Raw genomic sequence first — 6,811 nt, 5'->3', positions numbered from 1 at the left:
CTGACGCCTCCCTTTCAGTGGTGTACAGTTAACATCCTTTATACAGTAACTTGCTGTAAAGAAAAAGCTCCCCCTCGTCTATCTGTGGTAGCTTAACTGAGGCTGTCCATGGAGTAACGCCGAAGGAACGATAAGAATTGATTAGCCGAGAAAATTAAAGTTAGACAACGATTTTTTCTCCGTCGGAGCATTGTCATGAAAATAATATGAGACGCTTCATGGAGGAACTCGGAAGGCGCCATGTCTGCAATTAATTATTATATCCTCCAATATCTCGGTTTCGATTTCGTCGCGTTTGGTGTTACTCCGTGGAGCTGTAGTTAAATTATTCTCTCATCTAGATCTGTGACCAGTTCTTAGGTAACGCCTGTGCTGTGTACGGCCTGTTGGTCTAGGGGTATGATTCCCGCTTTGGGTGCAGGAGGTCCCGGGTTCAAATCCCGGACAGGCCCGGATTTTTAACTGAGTGTGCTTTATTTCAAGAGTGACGTGTATACTAATGACGGTGGGATGACTGCGTAACTATGAGAACCTTTTGTAATTGTGTATTCTTTTTTTAATTTTCATATTTATGTATTAGTGATTACATAGTGCATAATTTTTCCTCTTTTGTCTCTGCTATAATTATCTCCATATTTGTTGTTTCTAAATGACAAAGTTTTTCTACCGTTTTCACTGTCCCCTGCCCTCCTTTTTACGCCAGATGGTACGGTGGGTGGGGGAGAGCCTTTCTCTTTTCAGTCCTATTCTCACACACGTTGGTTAGATATTAGTAATCTCCTTATGGGCCAGTGGGCCTCTTATTTGTTCTATGTACCGCAGTGTATTTCCCAAAAATAACTCGTCTGTCAGTAACATAGGCAACGCTACCTTGTTGCAACTCTCCATCTGACCAAGCACATATCCCCCCAATCCCTGCACACCTAACCAAGCGCGTAAGGAGAACACCTTGAGGACACATAACCTGGGTCTTTGAGAGTCCTTGCACAGGTCACATTGAATTTTTTTGGGGGGAGATTTACTTAAAAAAAAAAAAAACACACACTTAAGACAGCGTTCTACCTGTCAAAAGACACAATTTTATAGTGAATACTCTATAGTGAATACTTTCTGAGTTCTGACTCGGAAACGAAATCTCTGCGCCCGGCCAGCCGCCCTGCCGCGTTGCCGCCGAACTCTACAGACAGACACCTATTGATCCCAGTGATAACAACACTCTCCTCTGACTTTGTCAGGCAAGGGTAAAAATATAGTAAACTCTTTGTTCTAGGAGGGGTCTCTCTTGGCCTAAATGTATTTTGTGGTCACACCAAGAAAAAGAAATAGACAAGACGTCATAATACTGAAGGAGTTAATGGTGATTTTTCTATCCCCCTCACCACGATGGGTCTCCTCTTAGCCAAATATATCCGTCTGGATAGAGTTAAAAAAGAAAAAGGAAGAGAAAGATGTTATTATGCGGTACAGTAGGAGTTCTACTGTTATTTGTTTTTCATAATCCATTAACAAGAATAAATTTACTCGTGTGGCGTTTGCAAAAGTAAAAGTAGTGTTACAATGTTAAAAATTCTATCTGTAGCCAGACGCCTTAAAAATTAATGCATGAAAAGTTGTATTGAAGATGTCAGCTTCAACCACGTTGGCTGTACACCCTTCAGATTCCTCTCCCCAGTTTATTTCCCCCCCAAAAAAAAACTTAGTTTAACATAATTAGTTTTTTCATTAGGTTGTTATTATTTTTTCTTGCCTTTGTTTTCTGGTTTATTTTTCTATTCGTGTTATTGTTATTTTAGTTATCAGCCGCGATAGCGGAGCTGGTATTGTTTTTAATTTGTCTGTCTGTGTGTCTATCTGTGTGTGTGTGTCTGTTAGCACGATAACTTCGCAACCGCTCAAGATATCATCACAAAATTTTACAGGTGTGTAGTAGGGGGAAAAAAAAAAAAAAAAAAAAGTCACGAGTTCGAATATGATGAAAGGAGGTCAAAGTCCCTGTGTCTGTCACCACGATAATTTCGCAACCGCTCAAGATATCATCACAGTATTTTACAGGTTTGTAGTAGGGTTGAAAATCTCCTACAGGTATTGTTTTCAGTTTGTCTGTGTGTCTGTTAGCACGATATCTTCGCAACCGTTCAGAATATCGTCACAAACTTTTACAGGTGTGTATAGGGATGGAAATCTCCTACGAGTTCGAAACTGGCGATAGTAGGTCAAGGTCTGTGTGTCTGTTACCACGGTAACTTCGCAGCTGCTCAACATATCATCACAAAATGTTACCGGTGTGTAGTAGGGATGAAAATCTACGAGTTCGAAATTGGTGAAAGTAGGTCAAGGTCAAGGTCATATTCCGAGCTGCGCTAGATACGAGTATGTATCGGCTCGCGGCTTGTGTGATTCCCTTCTTGGGATGGCCTCTAGTTAGTTATATTTTTCATTCCTACTGACTTTTTTTCCAGTATGTGTTCGGTGTTTCCACTTTCTTTTTAGTTAATTCTCACATCCAGTACTTCATTGTTTTAAAGCTATTTTTTTATGTTTTAATTAGTACTGGTATTGTTGCACTGTTGTTAGTTATATTTTTCATGTGGAAGCAAAGCTCAGAGTGACTCAGTCCGTCAGTCTTTCACTAACAATTGTTTGGTTGCGATGTGCATTACGTATACTTAAGCTGCTTCAGGAAATCCACACCTTACCACGCCAAGGATACTAACTGAGGGGCTATGGATCTCCCGTATCTAATAAGGTACTTTTAGTTTGCGTTGTTTTAGCTTAGTTCTCCCCTTTATTGTCAGATATTGCCCCTTTTCTGGTTAATATTCCTCCACGTTTGTCAGCCCATGTTGTCAGTAATTTTTGTAGTCTGTCGTTTGTTTCTCTTTGGCATTTTTTTGACGACCATATATAGCGTATGTATATATGAACTTGACATAATATAAGAATACGGTATAAGCAGGGGTTGCTAATCTGCTATGTATTTAGGCTGGCGTATGTGTTAAGTTTGTGTGTGTAAAGTTTTATGTGTGAGTGTGGTCTGTGTGGTGTTCGAAGTATTATGTTGATAAATTTCTGATATTTTGTCTTATTTTAACGTAAGACTGTAACTTGCCTGGTTGGGAAGTAAGAGTATGGTAATGCACTATGGTCGCCACGAGGGACAAGAGTTGCAGGTGGGAGGGGGTGAGGCAGGGGCGGGAGCTGAACAGGTAATGTGTGTGTCAACAGTGTCTTGAATTTGAGAGCACTGCAGCCACGACCCTCTGTTGGCTGTATCAATATTGACGACTTCTTCACCCTCTCCATCTTTCCCTTCTGTCTCTACCTCCAGTATCTCCAATGCAAAGTAGATTATCTCTGTCTTCTCTCCCCCCCCCCCACTCTACCCCCTCTCTCAACTTCAGTACTGCCTATTCTCCTTTCATATTACGTAACATTACGCTTCTCGCTACACCTCTCCTTTTTTTCCTTTCCCGTCTCCAGCACACACTATTATTTTCCTCATCTCTGCTTATGATTTACACATTTACTTCATTATTAAATTCATCCGTAAACCGGCAGGTAGGGTACTTCTTCCTTCATCTCTACCCCTTTCGGCTCCTCCTCCTCCTCCTCCTCATAACATCAGCCAGCACATCCCGCCTCGCCTTGCCCACAGCCCCTTCAGTTATTTCACTGATTGGCAGGAAAGGCATAATTTATTCATAGACATTTACGTCCAAACATTCATAGTAAGTTGCAGGAGATGGTATCGTGGTGGAGTCTGTTGGGGAGGGGGAAGGGATGGATGAAGTCATGAAGGGAGTACATAGGAAAGCAAGCAGCAACAAACCTAACATTTTTTTTTTTTTTTAGGCTAGTTGTATAAGAGAAGACTGTGACTATTATAATTAATTCTCCGAGTTGAAGAATTGTAAAGATATTATATGGAGGAAAAACTCAGTAAGAGTTTTTATTTTATTTATTTATTAATTTTTTGATGTTGCAGAGTCTGGGTGTAGACTAGAAAGTGTGTTATTTAATGTCGAGGAGTCTCCTCCTTAATCACCTTCTCACGTCACTGCTTGGGCGCAAATACTCATCCATAGCCTCCACGCATCATCCATACTGTACATGTCAGGGCTGTCACATTCAGGACTGTAGTGATGGTATTAGCGGGGTGTATTTATGATATGTCATTGGGTTTTGTGGAGGAACAGCAAACACAGTTTTCACGAAATTCAGATTAATAAAATCCCTGCCCCGACCTGCCATCACACACACAATCGGATAGCAGTCCACTGTACTTTTCTTTCCAGTGCTGGTTGTGTAGCAGTATTTTGTTGGTTTGGAAACCATGTAAGAATACAAACTGGAAGTAGTTTGTTGGTGAAAGCATAAACAAAGCTTAATAATTTATATAATTACTGAAGAGATGGAAGTTGAGCGACCTTCATCAGTGGAAGATTAAGAACCAAAGGCTGTGTTGTTTAGTTTCAGGGTGTAATATGATATAACGACAAAACTAGCCAGCTTTCGAGTGGTGCAAGAAAAAGCTTAGAATTGACTTTGCTGGGTAGGAATGAGATGTATTAGGTCAAAACAGGATAAAAAACTGCAAGAACTAAGCCTTTCTCATAAAATCTTAGAATGTGTAATATGAGTTAAAATAACAGTAGATGACTCATATTGATTAGTGGAGTAAGGGATCGTTACTCGACAGGGTCAGAAACTCCTTAACCCCTTCAGTCCGATGACGTATGTTTTATTCATTCAAACTACCACAGAGCGATGTTATCTAAGTTAGGAAAGAATCTATTAATGAACGTGTTAGTAATGACTATATTGAGGTTGTCCATGTATTAACGCCGCACTTCCACTCCCCCGGGATATTTTTGTGTGTTGTGTGGACGGCTCAGTCAGTTATCAGTATCCAGCTTGTATCGTTTCTCCATTTCATACTCCACTGCCACAGCCACGCCCACACCAGCCAACTGAGCCGTTCCCGCAGCACATACGATACTGCCACGTGAGAGTCTAGTGGAGCGTTACTTGTGAGCCGCCCCGTATAGCTCCTCCAGCTCGAAAAGTCTCTCCAAAGATTAATAAAAATAAACTTTAAAAGACGTCACTGATTCAAGGTGTTAAGAATCTCTGTCGACGTTACCCCTGTGATAGGGCGTTCAGCAGCAGACTGACAAACCCTCCTTTCCTTTCCGGGATGTTGATGGTGCTTAGCGAAAGGTTTGGAGTTGTTGATGATATGGTAATGTTAGGCCTATGCAATACCATTTTTAGTCACCAGCGTACTTCCTTGCCGATCCACACACACACACACACACACACACACACACACACACACACACACACACACACACACACACACACACACACACACACACACACACACACCTGCTTGTTTACCATTGCCCACTCATATTATTATACATAAACATCAACCTGCTTTTTTACCACTGCCGACCTACGAATTCACGCACATCTACCAGTTTGTTTACCACTGCCAGCTCACCTACATACACATACATTTACTTGTAAACGTGTCCTACACACATCCTCCTACTCCCTTACCAATGTATTTACTTATCCTCTAACACCTGTCTGCTTGTTACCACCTACATAGTCTGTCTATCTCTTAACTATCTACCTACCGCATAGCCTAGTTTTCATCCTGTCTGCCTAACTTCATACGTGTTTAGCACCTGCCTGTCTACCTGTCAGACCTAACGTACTACTTACCCACCTGCGGGTCTGCCTGCCTACCCACCAAACCTGCATACTTACCTGTCTGCCTACCTACCCACACTACCTGCCCTCCCAACCCACTTAAAATCCCCACCTACCAACCTAATTGTCTGCCTACCCACCTACCACCATAACTTTCAACACTTACCAGCCTGGCTTTTGATCTGATTTGAGCCAGAGTTGGAGACTGGTTGAAGGTCACAGACGAATGAAGCAATTATCAGGGTAAAGTTAAATGTTCGTCCCATAGACCAGTGGTAGGGCGTGGATGCTGCACCGTCCGAGTGGTCCTTCATGCCACATAATTAATCACCTTGTTACTGAGTAATAAATTGAGTTGTTGGGTCATTAAACGGGAAAGGCAGAAACAGGTAAGGTAAGTTTATGGCTCAGCTAAAAAGACGGAGTTTGATGCTATAAATGAGTTGAGCTGTTCCGCAGGTGTGCTGCATCTCAGTGCCTAAGTTAGCATCATCATTACCAACACTTTACCACAATTCTTTAATTGCATCATTACCAGCAGCAACTTGATGGTCTTATCATCCATTATCAACATCATTACCAACACCTGGCAAGTGCCCTTTAGTTGTATCATTAACAGCAGGAATATTGAGGGTCTTATTATCCACTTTCATAGCATCCAGTCTCCCTTAATGATAATATCAGGTAATATGGCCATAAATTACCTTCGTACCCCCGTATGTGCGTTCTTAAAACAATGGTATTATTCCAGCCTAACATCAGAAACTACTGACGAAATGTGAAGGTAAAGATGTTGATTATTGCTGATTTACGGACAGTAAGATCGAGTCTACTTAGCGCTCCACTGTCACATAATAGTAAGTAATATGATTCTAAATTAACCTACCGCCCTCATTAATGCACGTAAAAATGAACCCTTTACTATTTTAAAGAAGGATCAGAAAGCATTGTATGAAGTACTGGTATTAGGTTTCAGTCGTGCATCGGTGCTTATGTGGACTGGAAAGACTCATGCCAGTCACCTGTATCACTTCACCCTCACCCACCCACTCATCCCGTGTTGACCTTACCATGCATTATGTTTTGACTC

The 6,811-nt window shown here is 41.5% G+C and overlaps 1 non-coding gene across 1 annotated transcript; it reads left to right on the top strand.

Moving 5' to 3' along the window:
- The first annotated feature begins 380 nt into the window (after positions 1-380).
- On the top strand, positions 381-452 carry TRNAP-UGG (transfer RNA proline (anticodon UGG)). The gene has a single exon. It is a non-coding gene; the product is annotated as a tRNA-Pro (tRNA).
- The last annotated feature ends 6,359 nt before the right edge of the window (positions 453-6,811 follow it).

The sequence above is a fragment of the Coenobita brevimanus genome, chromosome 93, assembly GCF_032717465.1.
Source record: "Coenobita brevimanus isolate Jiangsu-jjx chromosome 93, ASM3271746v2, whole genome shotgun sequence".
Lineage (NCBI taxonomy): Eukaryota > Metazoa > Arthropoda > Malacostraca > Decapoda > Coenobitidae > Coenobita > Coenobita brevimanus.
This window is presented reverse-complemented; position numbering and strand designations above follow the sequence as displayed.